This window comes from Pelobates fuscus, chromosome 1 (genome assembly GCF_036172605.1).
Source record: "Pelobates fuscus isolate aPelFus1 chromosome 1, aPelFus1.pri, whole genome shotgun sequence".
NCBI lineage: Eukaryota > Metazoa > Chordata > Amphibia > Anura > Pelobatidae > Pelobates > Pelobates fuscus.
This window is the reverse complement of record NC_086317.1, coordinates 211,720,233-211,739,643: the sequence shown is the minus strand read 5'-3', so window position 1 is coordinate 211,739,643 and position 19,411 is coordinate 211,720,233.

Here is a 19,411-nt window from a genome sequence, read left to right as displayed (position 1 = left end):
GACGTGGGGGCTCCTAGGGTCCCAGTCCTCCCCTGCATGGGGTAGACGGGAGGTCGTGGTGGTATTCCGCCACCGGTTGCGGGCGATCCTCCGCCGCCGGTTGTGGGCGATCCTCCGTCTGCGTGGGTGATGCCGTGGGGCTTTGCCCGTCTCGGCCCTCGGCCTAGGTGATCCCCGACTAATAGGCTTGTGTAAGTTTAATGCGTGGGGGATCAGAGGGGGCCCACTCACCGCCCTACCGTGAGCCTCCCGGTCGTCTTCCCTGTGCTGAATTGCTGCTGCAGTTTGGCAGGCTTCCAGCTTAGCCCAGAAACGGTCAAAAATGTCATCCAGCTTCCTCTGTGTTATTTGCGCGGGAGTGAGTGGTGCTGTCTCAGACTGCGTGGTGGCTGGTTCCCACTGGATATTACAGGCCGCCATTTTGTGAGCTTAGCTAGGTTGTAGTTTTGGGGGGCTTTTTGTGTTTGAGACTAGCCAGGTCGGACCAGGATGACCCCTGCCGGTCCAAAGGGGGGGGAGACAGGGCTGAGAGAAAAGGGTTGCACAGCTTCACACCAAGCGGGGGATCGGCCACTCCCCCCGTCCGACGGCCGTACTGGGCCTCACTCCACCGACCTCCGTCGGCTGTGTAGTGTGCCTGCGAGCGACAGACCCGGGGTTCCTCTGCTATCTCCAGAGGTAGGTAAGTCCCTTTTTGTGGCGTTATGGCTGGCTGGTTGGCTAGAATCAGGCTTAATTGGGGAATTGAGCTCGGAGCTCACCCGAGGTGCGTCCAGCCGCCATTATGTCCAGGCCCCGCCCCCCCTTGAATGACTTTTAACCCATTAGGTAATAGCCAGTGTAGAATGGCTTCTAGTTTGCAAAGGTCCATCTGAAAACCAGAGGCCGAAATATTATATCCCAAGAACTGTACCTCCGTCTGGTCAAATATGCATTTCTCAAGTTTGCAAAATAGCCAATTTTTAAGCAAAGTTTGCCATACTTGCTTCACATGCCTATGGAGATTGGGGGAATAAATGAGAATATCATCCAAATAAAGTATAAATGTAGTCTCTGAGAACATCATTAATGAAATCTTGAAATACGGTTGGAGCATTGCATAAGCCAAAGTGACCCTCCTTAATCCTTAGCAAATTGTTAGCACTCCTAAGGTCAAGTTTGGTAAACACCATAATGCCCTGGAGTCTGTCAAACAATTCTGAGATAAGGGGAATGGGATGAGCATTTTTGATGGTGATCTTGTTCAATGCCTTAAAATCAATACATGATCGTAACTCTCCATCTTTCTTGGATAAAAAAAAAGAACCCTGCACCTGCAGGTGAAGAAGATTTATGTATGTGACCTTTTTGTAGAGACTATTTAATTTATTCCTCCATAATCCTACTTTCCTGTGGTGACAAGGCATATACTGCCTCCTTAGGGGGCATAGTGCTGGGTAACAAATATATGGAGCAATCATAAGATCTGTGAGGAGGTAGCGTATCAGGGTGACTTTTACTAAACACTTATTTAACCTCCCAGTACTGCACAGGAATTTCAGTAGGCTGAGGCGTAGGAGTAGGTAGAGCAACAATGCCCACTCTTTTAGTAATGGGTAACACATCTCTCACTACATTCTTTACCATCCCAGTATTTCCCCCTTAGACCAGTCAATATGAGGATTATGCTTAATAAGCCATGGGAATCCTAGTATAATGGGACAAGAAGGGGAAGCAATTATCTAAATAATTTCTTTAGGTAACGCTCCTATAGTAACAGTGACAGGCAGTGTTTTGTGGGTAATTAAAGGTTGACAGGGAGGTCTCCCATCAATGGCCTCGACAGCCAAGGGTTATGATCTCTCCTTGATGGGTAGGAGGTGTTTACTGGCAAATTACATGTCGATAAAGTTTCCTGCAGCACCTTCAGGGTTTCCATCAGGGCTTTACATGAAAAACTTATATTGTTGCATCGAGCAGTAATATAAAGGAGAAATCTACTTTGGGTAGCACCAGGGGACATATCCATCACACCTAAGACCGGTCCCCTTATGGTTCTTAGGTGTGCAAGTTTTCCGGACGTATGGGACAAGCATTTCTCATATGTCCTTTCTTACCACAGTATACACAAAGGCCCTCTTTCCTCCTAAACAGTTTTTCTACCTCTGACAGTCTCATAACCCCTAACTGCATAGGTTCGGTCAGATACAACAGGACTAGAGAAGCAAGATGCCAGTGACATTCATAGGTCTGGTTCTATTTCTAGTTATCTCCCTGTACCTAAGTCCAATATCTATATGCATCACGTAAGTGATGTATTTATTTAATCTCCCTGGTAGTTCTTTGGCTGCAATCTCATCAAGGATAGCTTTGGCTAATCCCTCTGAGAATGAAGTGATTAATCCATTATTAGTCCAGTCTACCTAAGAAGCCAGCGTGCAGAATTCTATGGCATACTCTGATACAGACCAGTTCCCTTGCTTGATACGCATTAGGGCAGTGGAGGCGTTGCTCTCCCTTCCCAATGGTTCAAACGTTAATTTGAATTCCTCAAGGAATTCCTGGTAATTATGGGCAACAATTCTTATTACTGGATCATATTGGATTGGCCCATGCTAAGGCTTTACCTTGTAGTTGGTTCATTAACCCCTTAAGGACACAACTTCTGGAATAAATGGGAATCATGACGGAATATTTCCGTCATCTGCCCTTAGGGGTTAAGTACCCAATTTTAGCTCTATCAGTGGGGAAGGACCCAGGTGAAGCTTCAAAATGGTACTCAACTTGATTAAGGAATCCCCGACATTCTTGAGTATTACCTTCAATATGCGAGGGTGGAGACAGAGTAATAGTAGGTGTCCTATATATGATAGGTGTAGGTAAAGTAGGTGGGGGTGTACCTGCAAATGAGCTTTACGTATTAGTAGCGTATTGAAAGCTTGGGCAAATTGGTCTATGCGGTGATCATTCTCTTCTAGCTTTCTCTCACAAGCTACCAGGGCCGTGACGGGCCGTGAGCATGTCTCATCAGGACCATTTCCAAGGGCGTAGAAGAGATAATAATTGTGGTTGTGATGGCAAAACAGGCATGGACAGCCAACAACCTGAACCCATTCAGGGCTTCATGGAAGAATTGTTTTAGATGGGATCATCCCATTCCATGGCACCTAGTAAGGGCTGGATAGGTAATGTAGTTAGTAAGCATATGTGGTAAACTTACACCGTAAGTACACCGTTATTTTTTACAAATATTTTCAGACTATCTATGATGCAAATGGGGAAAGATGATTTTCCTAATAGGCCCTACTCAGCTAGAACAGTTATCCCAATGCTTATAGTGTTTTAAACTGCTGAGTAGTATGTATACATACATTATATGTCTAGCCATTATGTCAAATTAAATACAGGAAGAATGAGAAAGCAATACAAAAAGAAACCTTTTATCGGGAATGTTAACGTGTATCTCCTAATAAGAAGAGCCTTCTTATTTTTGCGTTGTTTCAAGTCCATTCCAACTGTGAAGCACTTTCTCCTCTGTGAGAAGTTCCCTTAACTCTGGGCGAGCCCCTGCGCTTTCTGGGGCCTAGTTGCTCCTGTAGCCGTTGTGGTTGTGCAGGTTTTACAATCAGTCCTGGATCAATGTACCAGTCCTTAATATCAACTTCTTGGAGCCCCAAGGCTTGTATGAAATTCGGAGCGTCCAATGCCATTGCAAGCACCGCCGTAGTATCTCCATAGGATGTAGTAAGGATAAAGGGGAACCCCCATTGATATTTGATTTGCTTCTCCAGAAGTTGTGCCATGATGGGGGTTAATGCTCTGTGGCCTGTTATGGTAGTCCAAGATAGTTCCATATTGTGGATGGCTGGGGTAAGCCTGGCCTGTCTCATGATAGCCTCCTTGACAGAGAAATCGTGTATGCAGCATATGATGTTTTGTTAGACCCCTTTAGATTTCCCTCTAGGCCCCAGGACTCTCTGCGCCCTGTCAAATTTGATGAGAGAGTGCAATGGGCGATCTAAGAGGGAATAAATTTTTTTGGATAGTATAGCAGGAATATCTTCTGTGCCATTAGTGGGCTCAATTACTCCCCAAATCTTGATATTATTCCACCTTCCCTATTATCAATGTATTCTATGTATCTATGAAGCGGTGCTATATGCGAGGTGTTGGTACTCACTTGTGGCTTTATAGAGGAGAGGCTTGTTTGCTGGGAGTTCATCTCTGTCTTCGGGTGTTGCACCCGCGTGCCTAGGGAGTGTAAGTCTGCTCTCAGGTCTGCAATCTTATTCTGGAGGGATTTGTCCAGATTGCTGAGCATCAGGGCATTATCTTCTTTAGAGGGAAGTTTGCCAATCAAATCCCTGATGTCTAGCATTGTGGAGAACTCCGATGGTGAACAGCCGGCTTGTGAGGCTGTTGGCGACTTCCATATCCACTTCAGATTTCTACAGGAAATATTTGCTCAGCAAATGAAATTGTGAGCCAGTCGGGTGCCTGAAGTCTCTAGCTGCTGCAGAGTCTCTCTATTTTTGTTTCTCATATTACAGGATGGCCAGCCGGTCTGCAGATTATGTTTGCCCTCGGTTGGAGGTATGGTTTCATGCGTCTGCTCTCATGCCCGCTCGCATACACCCCCGAGAACATATGATATGAAAAACAATGTCAAGAAACAAAATCACTAGAAAGTCAGAAAGCACTTCCAGGTTTTGAAACCACAACAGGGGATGGATCAGACTGCGTTATTTATTATTTATTTATTTATTTATTTATAAAATATTTTCCCAGGAAAGATACATTGAGATTTCTCTCGTTTTCAAGTTATGAGGTTTTACAACCATTTGCAGTATATTAAAGGCTAACACCATTATTGCGACATCAGAAAGCATGTTATTGCCCCAATGACACTGTGGTGCATATCTTATCTCCTAGATTTGACACATACTCTAGGAACCATAAAATGGAGTCAGCGAGCCAATGTCTAGCATTCGAATTGTCTCATATATGCACAATGAATATCAATCGGGATATGCATATTCCTTCCAGGTACTGTGACATTAACTATGATTAGTACATTGGCATGGATATCTTCAGCATAACTGATATGATTTCAAAATATTGTTTCTGTTACATCTAGAGCTTCACATTCTCTAAGGAGCATTATCTAGAGATCATCTAGATATACAATATGCAGGCATGGATTAAGATGTAAAAAAAAAGAAACTAGTCTTAAATGAAGAGCCTTTCGAGCAGATGCAGTAATAGCACTTTGTTCAGACAGAGCATGCAGTTTAGTGCCTCCTGCAGACTCCTGGAACAGCTTTTGTGCTTTAATTTTTATTGATATGTGGTTAAAAATATAAGGGTAGAAGGCTATGAAAAAGATTCATACTTCACATATACCAGCATTAAAACAAATTTACAATATTAAATCCCTTATTTGATTATGGTATATATATGTAAAACGCACAAGGAGGTTCACAAATATCGTGGGTTCTCTCATCCTTTCACTCTGATTAAAATGAAACAAGGCACGTCTATTCCAGTGTGACTATGCAGAGCTCAGGCAGTATTTATAAAAAAACATTTTTACAGTATCTGCTGGTTTATTTCTACAAACATACATGCAACAAAGCCAGTTTAAACAAAATAAAGAGTGCCAAGAACATATTGTCATGTCTAAGGCAATTAAATATGCAGCCTTCCGCTGAAAAGCTCACAGCTGTATATTTCAATGTGACACATTTGGTCTATAAATGTATTTTGTGGTAGTGAGTTATTCTGGTAAGTGACAGTTTCAATAAATGGAAATTAGTGGTTAGTTTAAATTTGTCTATTCTCTGATAAAATGTATTAGGGGAAATACGGTTAATACGTCACATTTTTATTTGTGCCAATTATTGATTTAATTGTCAGATGAGAACTACTTGCTGAGTTGTTTTATGCATAACAACTAAAACCAGGCTTTGACTGACCATTGGACACATGAGACAAAAAACTAGATGAGCCCCAATTGTCATCATTCAAAGGTCATCTGGGAAAATTAGGGTATTGCCTCAACCATCTCCTCTAAATCAACGTATATATCTTGGATTATTTACTTGCAGGCATAGATTTCTCCTTTTGTCCATGCTACCACTTGTTGACCATGATGTGGGAGATAGTGGCTAGTACTAGATTCCGCACTGGTCTCTGGTAATTCACTTTGAATCAGAACTGAACTGCTATAGAAACAGAGAAAGCAGTATTGGCTTGTATACCTCCCTGAAATTGTGGAAGCAGGAGAGAAAGTAACTGCATCTGTTAAAGGCAATGGCCATGGAGTTAATTATGCACAATGCTTTTTAACCACAAAGTTCTTCTTCAAAGTGTATTCTTCAAAGTGTATTCAGTGATTCTGGCGTCCTCTTCCTCGGTTTTCATGTAATTTCCCAGTCCTCCTTACATTACTTCCGTATACATCATCACATCCAGACATCCAGACGTCATTGTGTAAAAACGCATATCGTCATCTTTGCGCCATATCAATTTATGTCCAGACATCATCACACCCATGTGACGCCATCATTGGGATTCAGTCCATGCTCCATATTAACCCCTGTCAACTACTTGACACATTCTATTTTATTTACTGGAAAGAAATCCCTCAGCCTCATTCATTAATGATCTGATTAGTCCATCATTTTGTTATATTTAACAATCTCTATTAGTGTTAGAGATTATATTGTATATAATTATAACACGAAGTAAGCAGGTTCAAAATACATACAAAACATCCAGACATCCATATAAAATAACAAGATATTCCATTCCATTTTAGCCAAAAACTCAAAGAAGAAAAGAAAAGAAAAGAAGAAAACATGGAAGAATATTATAGAATTAAAAATGCATGTAATATAAATATTAAACTGTTTTAAAAAGGAATTAATATTACTTATTTCATTTTTATATAAAAGGCCTTCTCTGTTGCCTCCTCCTTAATGGATTTTGGCTTGCTGGATACCAAAATTTTTTTAAAATCTTTGCTATCTCCGCTATGGACCTCTGCAAAGTGTCAGGATACGTTATGGTTCATTCATTTCCAATTTATATTATAAACATGTTCCCTTATTTTCACATTTAAAGGTCTAGATATTTTTTCTACATATTTAAAGCCACATGGGCAGGTGGGTACATAAATAATATTCGTTGTATTACATGTAATAAAAGACTTAATCTACATTTCTTGTTTGTTGTGAACAAAATTCTTCCACAACTTTAACTTTTCTATTACTTGGTCTAGTAGATCTAATTTTGTTCCCAACAAACAAACCCATTACTTAAGCGTCATTCCATTTTCTTATATGCACACATCATTGTTCAGCCACTTTTACAGCAGGACTTTATTTGGAGAAGTTTAACATTAAAGAAGAGCACAGTAGTCTGGTGGTTTCCCTAGCCTCTAATTCATTTTTATTTTGACATTAACAGTGGATGTAACTCACTTATTGGTGCTTCTGTGAGTGATTATGTAAGCCGGCTGCACTCATGCAGAACGTTTCGTTAAGCAGAACAAGAACACACTTTATACGTGTATTCTGCATATAAACCCCAAGGGAAATTTTCATTTATTATATGACACTACATGGACTGTCTCATCAGCCTCTAAAAATAGTCTTGTACGATAACAGTATTAAAGTGTTTCGATTTTGTACACATGTCAATTAACATAATACATATCACTGCTGGCAAACTCCATAAATAAAGCCTTGTGTATTTATTAAAGGACCATTAAAGTCATCCAGGCCACTTCATTTCAATGAAGTTGCCTGGGTGCAGTGGTCCTGTCTGTTTAACCCTGCAATGTAAAACATTGCAGTTCTGTGAAAACTATGAAAAAAAGTTGATCAAATGTTTTCCAATGGGAAAGCTTGATAGCACGTATGGCACTTGCTGCACATGCACATAAGGTCCCCAATGGTTCCCCAATGCACATAAGGTCCCCAATGCGTGGGAGGTCATGCCTCCTCAGTTACATTGTGGGTAGAGAGCTAAGCTGTGCATGGGGGGGGGGGGGGGGGAGGGGGGAGGATTGTGAGTAAATTCTTTATTTAACTATTCTAATCATATAGAGCAGAGTTGGGGAACCTTTGGCCCTCCAGATGTTTTGGACTACATCTCCCATAATGCTCTTACAGCCATAATGCTGGCAAAGCATCAAAGAAGATGTAGTCCAAAACATCTGGAGGGCTGAAGGTTCCCCAACTCTGCTCTATATGATTAGAATAGTTAAATAAAGAATGTACTCACCCATACTCATCCTGATATAGAGTGTTCTTTTGGAGTTAGATTGGAATCTAACTGAACTAAAAAGCATTAATTGAGTAGCATTAAAAGACCATACACGGAATAAGCTGATACCCTTCCTTTAAATTTAAAATAAACATAAGCTCTTCTGGACTTTTTCCATTATAAGATAGTTCTGATAGAAAACATGGGTTGCAAACCTTGTGTTCAATTTCAAACAAACACTGGGAACCTAATGGACGATTTTGTAAACAAACAGAAAAGCTTCCTTAGACATGCATTCACTTGAATACATTTAAAACATTCAGATTAATAGCCTTACACTCTCTACATTACTCTTATATCATATGTGATACCTATCTTACTTGACTCTTGGGGCCTCTCATGAGCTTCCTGATTTTAATAGAGTTAGTCAATCCTGTGGTCGGTGGCAGTCTATTGCCTTGCACTTGTGGACCACCACCATGTGAAGGATAGTAGGAACATTTTATCATAACCTCCTAGTGGAATCTACTTTCAATGATCTATTTAGTTTTAAGGGATATTCTAACATACTGCAGCCTTGAACTCATATCTTATATGCCAGGTATATGCCAGGTATAACATAAAGCAAACTTGTTGAATATGCTGATTGTTAGTAAGTAGCAGGGTTATATAAATATTAAATATCAAGAAGTCCACTATCAGCTGCTCTTGATGAAAGTATAATGTTACACAAAATACAAAAATATAAATAAACCCAATAGTGTCATTATAAGCCAAGGAATAAAAACGTAACACTGGCAAACTCCCTCTACTGTGGATTATGTATGGCCTAAACCCTATAATGTGCCACCACCCATCAGACTCCTGATGAAGCAGGGCAGTGAAGTAATCATTAAAGTACTTGGTATATGCATACTTATTTTTATTCATATAACACTAACAGGTGTACAGATGATTTTACAGTTGATATACCGGTTTGAGAAGGAGAGGTAAGTGCAGCGGCATGCAGATATAAAATAGTAGCTATAGTAGGTTTTATAGAAACAATAGAAATTCCTTATTTTTTTGTGGGGGGGAGGGATTATTATGTGGTATTCATATTTAATGCTTCAGATCATAATTTTATTCCACAGAAAAAAAAAAAAAATCACGTGCCATATAAAGTTCAGTTCCTATTATCAGACTTTTACAAATAGCCATTTCTTTCACTAGTGGTTATACATTAAACACTCCTGTATCACCTCTTATATACTAGCCTGCACATTTATCCTCATAGAATCATGAAGACATAGGTCAAAGAACAGAATCGAATGAAAAACATTCTAGAGTGACAACATTGTCCAGTCTTGTACAAAGTAAAACAGAGCAAAGCACACAGGTAAAGATGTCACTTATCTATTGAGCTTACAGTCTAGATGAAAGGGAGTATAAAAATAAATAATGAATCATTAAAAAATTACCACTTTCTCACAATTGGTCACATTTGAAAAACATTTTCAGGGAAACTTTGGGGGGAGATCTATGAAAGTGTCACTGACACTGACACTTTTAGGTCTAATTTAGTGAAATTTATTAAATCAGTAATTTTTTTTTTTGTTTTTCTTTGCTCCCCAACCGTCTTTTTGTTTTTTGCAACACAGATTTTTCAACATTTCTTGCACTTTTCCAACAGAAACTATTATTTTAAAATGTGTATTTGTGTAATGATGGCATTTGAATTGAAGGGTGTGTAGGTGTGGGTAGGTGTGACGTTTGAGTTTGGAGTTGTATTTGTTTGTAGTGTCTTCAACGTAAAGGCTTGGGTTTACTTGTGTGTAGATTGGGTTTTGAATGCAAGGAGTATTTTTTGTGTAGTTTCTGTGTGTTTCATTCTAAGTGTGTATTTGTATTTATATACGCATACAGTGGCACACATAAACAGATACAAAAGTGATACAGACATACACCACTCACACACAGACACAGATACACACAGACACAAGTACACACAGACACAGATACACAGACACAGACACACATAGAAATAAAGAAAACATGTTTTAGTTATTTAGTCACCATCCTGTTTCCATTCATTTGTACTGTTTGTGAACATATTTCCATAATGTTAAACTGGCCTTACAGTTTGCTGATTATTATGTGACTATAGTCTAGAAACTCCAATGTATAGTGGTTAAATAGTGAAGGTTGGTTGTGACAAGGCTGGGGGTGCATGTTATATGGCAGGGGGTAGGTGTGGGGGTTATATTGCATGGAGATAAGTGAGTGTTATATGACATGGAGGTAGGTGATTATTTTAAGTGGAATGTACATGGCAAGGTGGGTGGTATGGCTGTGAGGAGGAGAAAATGTCTCAATGTGTTATGATGTTATTAGGTCACCATTCAGGAGATCGCAGACACAGAAGGAGCTTTCTCTTAGCAATGACCTTTAGCAGCTCCATTCCCACAGTGAATATTGTAGTAGATTTGTGGTTTCAGGATAGTGTTTTAAGAGGGGCAGACAGTTATGAAGGGGGTGGGGATCTGGAAAGATTCAATCCCTTTACATGTTTACAACAGTAGCTGTTGGGAACCATGGGTTTGACGCTTTGATTGCCAGCAGAACGCGGGACAGGTCTCAGGCCAGTTTTCACCTGGGCAAAATTCCAAAACATGTGATTGTCCAGGCAAACATTTGACAAAAGTTAACATGTATCTTCTCTTTTACAGACATCAAGCTGAGACTCATCCCACAAAATGAATGATTCACTGAGCTTAAGATAGTGTTTTAACCAGTCACAATGTGTGCAGGAGTCCTTATCTATGGTAGGATCACCCCTATACCAGCACTCTGCCAGTACCTCAACATGTGTTCCCTTTGCAGTTTAATTCACGTTTTATGAACTATATATGTATGGGCTTTCATTCAAAAGCAAGACAGATCCCACCTAGGAGCTCTGGATGCTGAAGTTGGTCTGTCATTCAAAATCAAGCAACCACACATCTGGAAGCACACCCATTTACCTATACTATCAATCATACTTAAACAGGAAATGACTACATTATAACCCTGTCAAATCCCATCTAAGTGATCAAAAATAAAGGGACCTTTCTGAGGAAAACATTGTCTCAGGACACTTAGAAAAACTTTGTATCCTGGTCAGTGGTGTATCCTGGTTTTGTTCTGCCCTAGGCAGGACAAAACTCAGGCACCAGTCAGTGGGAGCCAGAATATGACGGAATATGACGTCATATTCCGGCTCCCAACCTCACTCTGCGGGCGGCGCGCGAGGGAGCAGAGCAGAGTGCTCAGAGGAAGAGCTCCCTCGCCAGCACCGCCCGCCAGCTCAGCAGCCCGCCCTGCAACCAGCCCACCCAGCATGTCTGTTAGCCGCAAGGCTAACAAGACATTTGCCCTGGGCATTTGGGGGCGGCGTTTTTTGCCGCCCCCTGGAAAATGCTGCCCAAGGCAAATGCCTTGTTTGCCTCGCAGCTAAAACGACCCTGATCCTGGTCATCATTAACAACTGCCTGACTATAAGTCTAAGAATTTTCAGACCTTAAGGGTCATCTTTGTCAGGGCAGTCTAATATCCAACACGCAGAACTAAACAGTGCTACCAGACCTTAGAAAGGCAGGATTTAACATCAATATTGAAAAGTACAGTATAAGTTGAGGTCAGGGAAACAGAAGGTGCACAGTGCATTGGGCAGTTTCTCAGAAAATGTCCATTTTAACCGCATCATAAACATAATTCCTTATTCCTACGATACTGTTTCTCAGCTTTCGACAACTTCATTGCTTCCATTTGCATAGGCTCGGACTCTGTTGCAAATGCAGGTGCAGACAGAAGCTTATAGAGAGTCTTAGAAACAGAAGAACATTTTGTTTTGGTTCTGGGTTTCTCTCTCTCCCTGAGTCTGTTGTCTATATGCAACAAGTACATATAGGAAATATAGTCCTCCAATTATTTAGGTAGATCTGTTTCATCTAGAAGTGATTCAGAGAGACCCTTTAGAGAAAGAAAAAAACAAGGAACTATTAGTCCAATCAACTTCTGCAGCAAGTGCAAAATTCAATAGCGTAATCCACAATACATCTACTACCTAGTTTTATATGCATTAAGGCCTTAGCTGCATTTTTCTCTTTGCCCAGTGGTTCAATAGACCTCTTGAATTCAGTAGCAAATTCATCATAATCGTAAGCTATAATCTTCCTACTCTCCCATAAAGGGTTAGCTCATTTTAGATCCTTACCAGATAGTTTGTTCATTAGGTACCCAATTTTAACAGAAGCAAAAGAAGAAGGGGATATCTCAAAGTGATACCCTATCTGATTGAGAAAGCCCCTACACCTTACCACTAAATCTGGGAGGAAGAGATATGCTTATGGATTAGGCACTGTAGGCACCAGACACTGTCAGTTTCTTGCTGTTGTATTTGTGGAGTAGGAGGTGATTCAGGCTAAAAACTAGGAGAATGCACCAGCAAGGTCTGAAACGCCTGAGCGAACTGACCCGTGCAGTGATCAAGTTCATCTATCTTTGCCCCCTAAATCACAATTGTTTGACTTAACAAAGTGTCAGTATAGTCTAATAACCAACACAGAACACAGAAATCCTAAATTCTATTACTATACCTTAGAATGGGCAGATTTAATGTTAATATAGAAAAGTACAGGACAAGCCAAGGTCAGGGAAACAGAAGGTATGTAAATGGTAGACAAGCCAATGGTCAAAATACACAAGAATCAATAGAAATTACACACTCTTGTACAACCAAACTGGAAACCACAACATGGCACTGAAAATAAATCAAAATGAGTTTAAATACCCTAATAACTAGTCTAACTAGGCTAGTAGTTGTCACATGATGTCTGGACTGGTGTACGTATATTCAGCGTAACATTGCATGCACATCATCAGAAGAATTATGGGACAGGATTTGATGATCAATCAAAGTTTCTAGCCTGCAGCAGCCGGCATCTCATATGCTACTAGATGCGGCCACTGCTGAGGTGAGATATATCTCTGGGTGCAAAAGCGGGCTTGTGACAATCTCTTATTTCCTTGTCAGAAAGTCCTGGGATAATTAATCAATATTTTCTGCAATAATTTCTATGTTTCCAGGAGGTATACAAACAATGGGAAAAACTGCAGAGGGGAGACATGGCATGAACACATTGCTTCTACCACACAAGGATATGATGAAGTTTCTGAAACTGGAAGAGTAGAATTTGAAAAGACAAAGCATAAAATATGATAAAAACCTAAATGCAGCAAAACTAACAATTTTGAACTTTGTGCTTTTTGAATCTTATCATTTCTGTAGCAGACGTAACAGGCATATTCAGGACCACAGCATCAGACACAAGCCACTATTGCAGTCCATAGACCCAAAAAAGTAGATCCATACTGGTATATCAAATCCATTTGTACCTATATATGTGCTAAATCCACTTCCTGATAATTATGTTTTTCATTGGTAACTACTACATACTCTGAACTTCATCTAGCCTAACTACTACATACTCTGAACTTCATTTAACTGTACCGGTAAAGGATATGTATAATTTAACTTCATTTTTATCTTTACCATACAGGAATAAATAAGAACTCTGTGCAGTCCATCTAGAGGTTCTCCTGAACTTGACTGGGCTGGGCTTATCCACATAAAGTCCTTATTCATATAGCCTTCTGTTCTGGTACACAGCATACATGCATTAAAGGTGCAGCCTGAGGTTTGCACTGTAGCGCCTTCTAATATGACTCATAAAATACTTCTATACAGCTGTTGTAGAACTATGCAAAACAATATTTATTTTTATATTCTTATTGACAACAAAATAAAGAGAGAGCATACTATACACTACTAAGAACTCTATTACATTGTTTCTGGTTAAGTGAATTTATAGCATACAATGAACCTTGATTTTAGTTTTGTTTTTTTGGTACATTTATTAAAAGAAGGATGCTACGCATAGAACCAAAATGTGGCCCTCACCATATCTGTCACCAGCTATGAAACATAAGGCCCTCACAACACTTATACCACAATTTCATGCCAAAGAGTGGGCCACTTACGGCATCACCTCCCTAAGCCAGATAGTAGAAAACAATTAATTTTGTTCCTTGAAACACCTACAGATAAAATATAAAATCCCCACTACCCTAAGTTTTCGATACATGCAAATACAGTCATGGTTCAACAAACATCATCCTCCAAGCTCGTCACTCCGGCAGGATTGGCAAATGTCCACCATTGAACAACTGTGGACAAAAAACAAACCACCTGCTGAACCCACGTCCCAACTATACCACGCAATTATCCAAAGGTTCAACACAGCAAAGCCTAATTTCATTTCAGCTTGGGAATCAGATTTCCAACGACAACTAGAAGAATGCCAGTGGTTCCGTATATCCTCAGCAAACAAAAACCTAAAACTCTGGTGAACACACGCAGAAACGTCCAGGAAGGTGTTATACCGCTGGCACCTAGTTTCAACCAAATTGAAACACATAAACCCTCACACATCAGGCACATGTTGGAGATGTATGAAACAAGCAGGTATGGTCTACCATGTTTGGTGGACATGCCCAAAGATCACACCAAGGCACAAGTCTCGAAAATAATAACAGACACTACCAAAATAACAATGGCTCTTCAACCTGAACAGTACCTATTACAACTACTACCAACGACTACAACCAAAACTACAAAATATTTGATTTACCATATATTGATAGCGGCACTACAGACGATTAGCAGAAATTGGCTGTTCCTTTACACCCCGAACTTAGCTTCATGTATCCAAACCATAGAAACATCCCAAAAATACGAGATCATGGCCAGGAGCTATGGAATGAGCACAATAGCACCACAACCTTAGCAAACACCACCTTATGGTTTAAAAAGTGTACAAGGTGCAGCAAGATTGGTAATTAATAACACCTACATGCAGTAGGAAAAATACACGAAAATTTTTTCATTGTATGAAATGTTTGTTACTGTATGAGCATCACAATTGTAAACAAATGTTAAAAACAATGCTGATGTATACCAATGCAAAACAATAATGAAATGCATGTTTATGTTGTACCTCTGTACCAACCCAAAATTGCAAATAAAAAAAAAAAAAAAAAAAAAAGGAAGGATGCTCAACACCAATGCCTGGTCAACAATTTAAACACCGAGTAATTATTTTCCTACACCTCCCATGATAACTAACCAGTCCCAGATTCTTTTAATTATCCCTAAAAAAATAGTAAAATAACATTTAAATGATGCACAGTCTTTTAGTGGAGTAGCTGAAGCAGAATAATTCTAAAAATGGTGTTTGGGCTTCACACTAGAGCAGACAGCATATTTTATACTACTGCTCTGTGTCAGGTTCATATTTTAACTCACCGAACACCGAAAAAAAATATATATATTTGGTTGATTATCTGTCATATAGACTCCCCAAATGCACACTTTGATTCAAGTAGCATACAAGACAGCTCTGATAAATTAAGCAAAAATTGATAGTCAATTCCCTAGAACAAGAAAATCTCATCTTATAACTTTGTCTCCTTTACAAAGGATGCTGTATATGACCGAGCATCAAACACAACAAGATGTTGCTAAGAGACCATGGAGACCAATAAAACAAAATGTGCAGAGATAACCTAAAACTAACAAGATTCACTGGAAGAAAACAAAACCAAGCACATTTCCCCAAATGCTTCAAACACCAGAGTATGCTTTTTATGCCTCAGACATCTGTGAGCCATTAAAGAACCAATAAACATTAAAAATACTTTTGCTGCTTTTACAGACATATGCAGTCATTAATTTTAAGGTATACTTAGAATTTTAGCATAAGAAAATATAAGCTCTGAAGATTTAAAACTAAGAATATTGATATTAAATCACAAAAAAATGATTTGTAGTGAACTGTCAATTTAACTGCAAAATGAAGCTTAAAATAGCAAAATGTAAAAAGTAGTTATATCAGAGAATTGTTATACTAAGATAATTTGGCCCACAATGAATCATTTTCCTTCTCTTTCAATCTTTAGTAAATATATCACATAACTTATCATGTAGAGACACTTGTATCAAGTCCAGAACAACCATGAGTCCCTGTAGTGAACTTATCATTCTCTAATGCCAGGTGAAGGAGTAAGGAACATCTTTTTTTACATGCAACCGGCGAATTTGTGCAAGCTTTGCATGTTCTCTATAATAACTCACAAGAACTTGTTGAAAATTATATTTTTAGTATTTATTTTTATAAATGTTTCAAAAGTAGCCTAGTACATATTATACTCTATATTCTGACATTTTCTACATTTCCCTATTTGCCCTTAACAATGACACACAAATAGGAAAACAGGCAATAGTAATTTGTAATAGGGCAATTAAAGGGATCATAGTAGCAGGAAAACAAACCTGTTTTCCTGGCACTAAAAGGGACTTGGAAAGCCCCCCTCCTTTGGCGCCACTTACCTTAATCCAGCGCCGGGCTTCCTCGGCGCTGGTGACCTCTCCTCCCCAGCCGACATTAGCTCTCGAGTGGAGCCGAATGCGCATGCGCGGCCAGAGGTGCGCGCACATTCAATCCCGCCCAACAGAAAAGCATTACTCGATGCTTTCCTATGGGGGATCTTATTTGACGCTGAAATCTGTGAGGACATCCAGTGTCAGATAAGTGCGATTTACTCAGTGTAATTTGCGGTAGCGGCATCTAGTGGCTGCCAGGGAGTTGGCCACTAGAGACTGGATTAACCCTGTGGTGTAAACATATGTTTTTAGCTGCAGGGTTAAAACTAGGGGACCTGGTACCCAGGCCACTTCATTGAGCTGAAGTGGTCTGGGTGCCTATAGTGGTCCTTTAATGCAGGTACAGCGAGGGGAAATGCTACCTTAGACACCTACTGAGCATTTCACTTAGAGACACCTGCTAAGCATTTCCTAACATGGGCCTGGTTGCGTGGATAAAGCCCTATGGTGCCCTGTGAAATCAGCAGTGCTAGGAGGAAGTGAGTGCAGGTCACTTCCTCCCAGGTACATAGAGATCCCAAAAGAGGGGCAGGAAAGAGAGACAAACATGAGGGGGGAGAGGAAAGAGATCAAGACCCCAGCGAAGCCACCCTCCTCCCACAAAATGTATGTTAAGAGGACAGTTGCCAAAAATAAAAAAATTATGAAATAAGTGTGTGTGTGTGTGTGTGTGTGTATGTGTGAGTCTGTGGGTCATAATGTGTGCATCTGAGTGTGTGTATGTGACACTATTAGTCTTTGTATTTGTTTTTATAATTAATTATTTAATAATTAATAATTGGATGTTTTTATGGATTTTTATTATGTTATTGTAAAAGGAATCATAAATACAGTGATTAGTTAGGTGCCCTTGTGTTAGATTTTTGGTAATATCAAAGCAATGTTTTTTACTTGCTTACTTAGAGTGGCTGCTTTTACTTTTGTTAATTATTATCTTTAACACGTTAGGTTATAATGATATTTTGTTTTCGGTATATATTAAGTGAAAACCTATGGCAAAATAAATGCAAATCTCTGCTGCAAAAAAAAAAACCTTACAAAAATAAAATTGTAATTGGATGACTCAAGACAAGGTAATACAGCAGTTATAGAAAGTTAATGCACACAAAACACCAGGGCCAGATGGTATTCACTCTTGAGTACTTAAGTACCTAACTATGGAAAGAAATTAATCTCTGCTTTTAATCTTGCAGGATTTATTTTCTTTCAGGAATCGTACCAAAGGATAAGAGAAAGGCATATTTGGTTTGTAATTTCAAAAAGGGTTTAAAATGTGTACCCAAGGCATAGACTCATGAGTTTAACTTCTGTGACTGGAAAAGTATTTGAAGGCTTATTAATGGATAAAATTCAGTAATTAGTTTGGAACAACATTTCATTAGCAAAAATCAGCTTGGTTTTATAAAACATGGATCATGCCCAACTAACTATAGTTCTGGGTGTTGCAGCCAATGTGGTCTACTTGGAGAGAAATTGGTCCAGATCAAAATGCATGCTCTTGGATTGAACTTTGTCTGTATCCCTTTGAGGACAAAGGGACGTATTTGTCCCAAGTTTTTAATTACCTGAACTTAAAATACTTTTTTTTTTGGTTTTAGTCAAAATAATAGTTCTTATCAACAAATGGATCTAGCTTTTTGCCAGTTATTTCATGAAATGGCTTAGTTACAGCAACTGAAGTGTACGAACTGAAAAAAAATGCTTATTTTGGCGTTCCATAAAAAGTGACCTAAATAGTCAGATGTTATTGGATCATCTGATTTTTGTTGAAAGACTTGTGTTGTGAATTCATTGTAAAATAAATTTTAAGTTTCAGAAACAGACAATGCTTGCAACCTTGTCTCCCTTGAGGACCATAGGGACACATTTGTCCCGTGTCATAATTCCTCCCCCAAAAATGATACAAGTGTGGAAATGGTTTTATTTATTGTTCAAATACATTCTTAAAGGGAAAAAAATATAATTATTTTTATATTGATGACAATAATCTTATGGTCCTCAAAGGGTTGTTAAGATAGAATACAGAGAGTTTATAATAATGATAAATGTCCAAGTTGAACAAAAGTGGCAAGTGGCATCTGGATAGTATAAAAAGAACATTCACCAGATACTTTTATACATCCATTTTTGGAAGTATATTTGTGTGCTTTTATGTGTGTTTATTTTTAGCATTAATAAAGTGTTGACCAAATAATTATATTGTCCACTTTGTTTTGTTTTTACATGATCTATTTTTTTAACTTTTTTATATTTTACCTTTACTAAAACATTTCCTTTTCTTTGCTAAACAATAGCTCCTGGTATTATGCAGTACTAGTAACTGTTAGACATGTGCACCAGTGACATTTTCATTTCATATGAATGATTTCGTTCCAAATAAATATTTAATTTGTTAATCCTGAATTTCATCCGCAAACCATTCGTTTTCAATCAAAATTCGTTACAAAATAATTTGTTTTCGGCCACTAGGATAAAAACAGCACTGCGCATGCAAAAAAAAAAATGCATGGAGGGAGCGGGCCTCCTTGTAATAAATAACCATTCCTACCCCCATACCCTGCATTAAAACCTATTAACTACTAGTGACTGGGCAACTATTGCTGCCAATTTGCTAGTGCAATAAGGGGGGACCTGGCACAT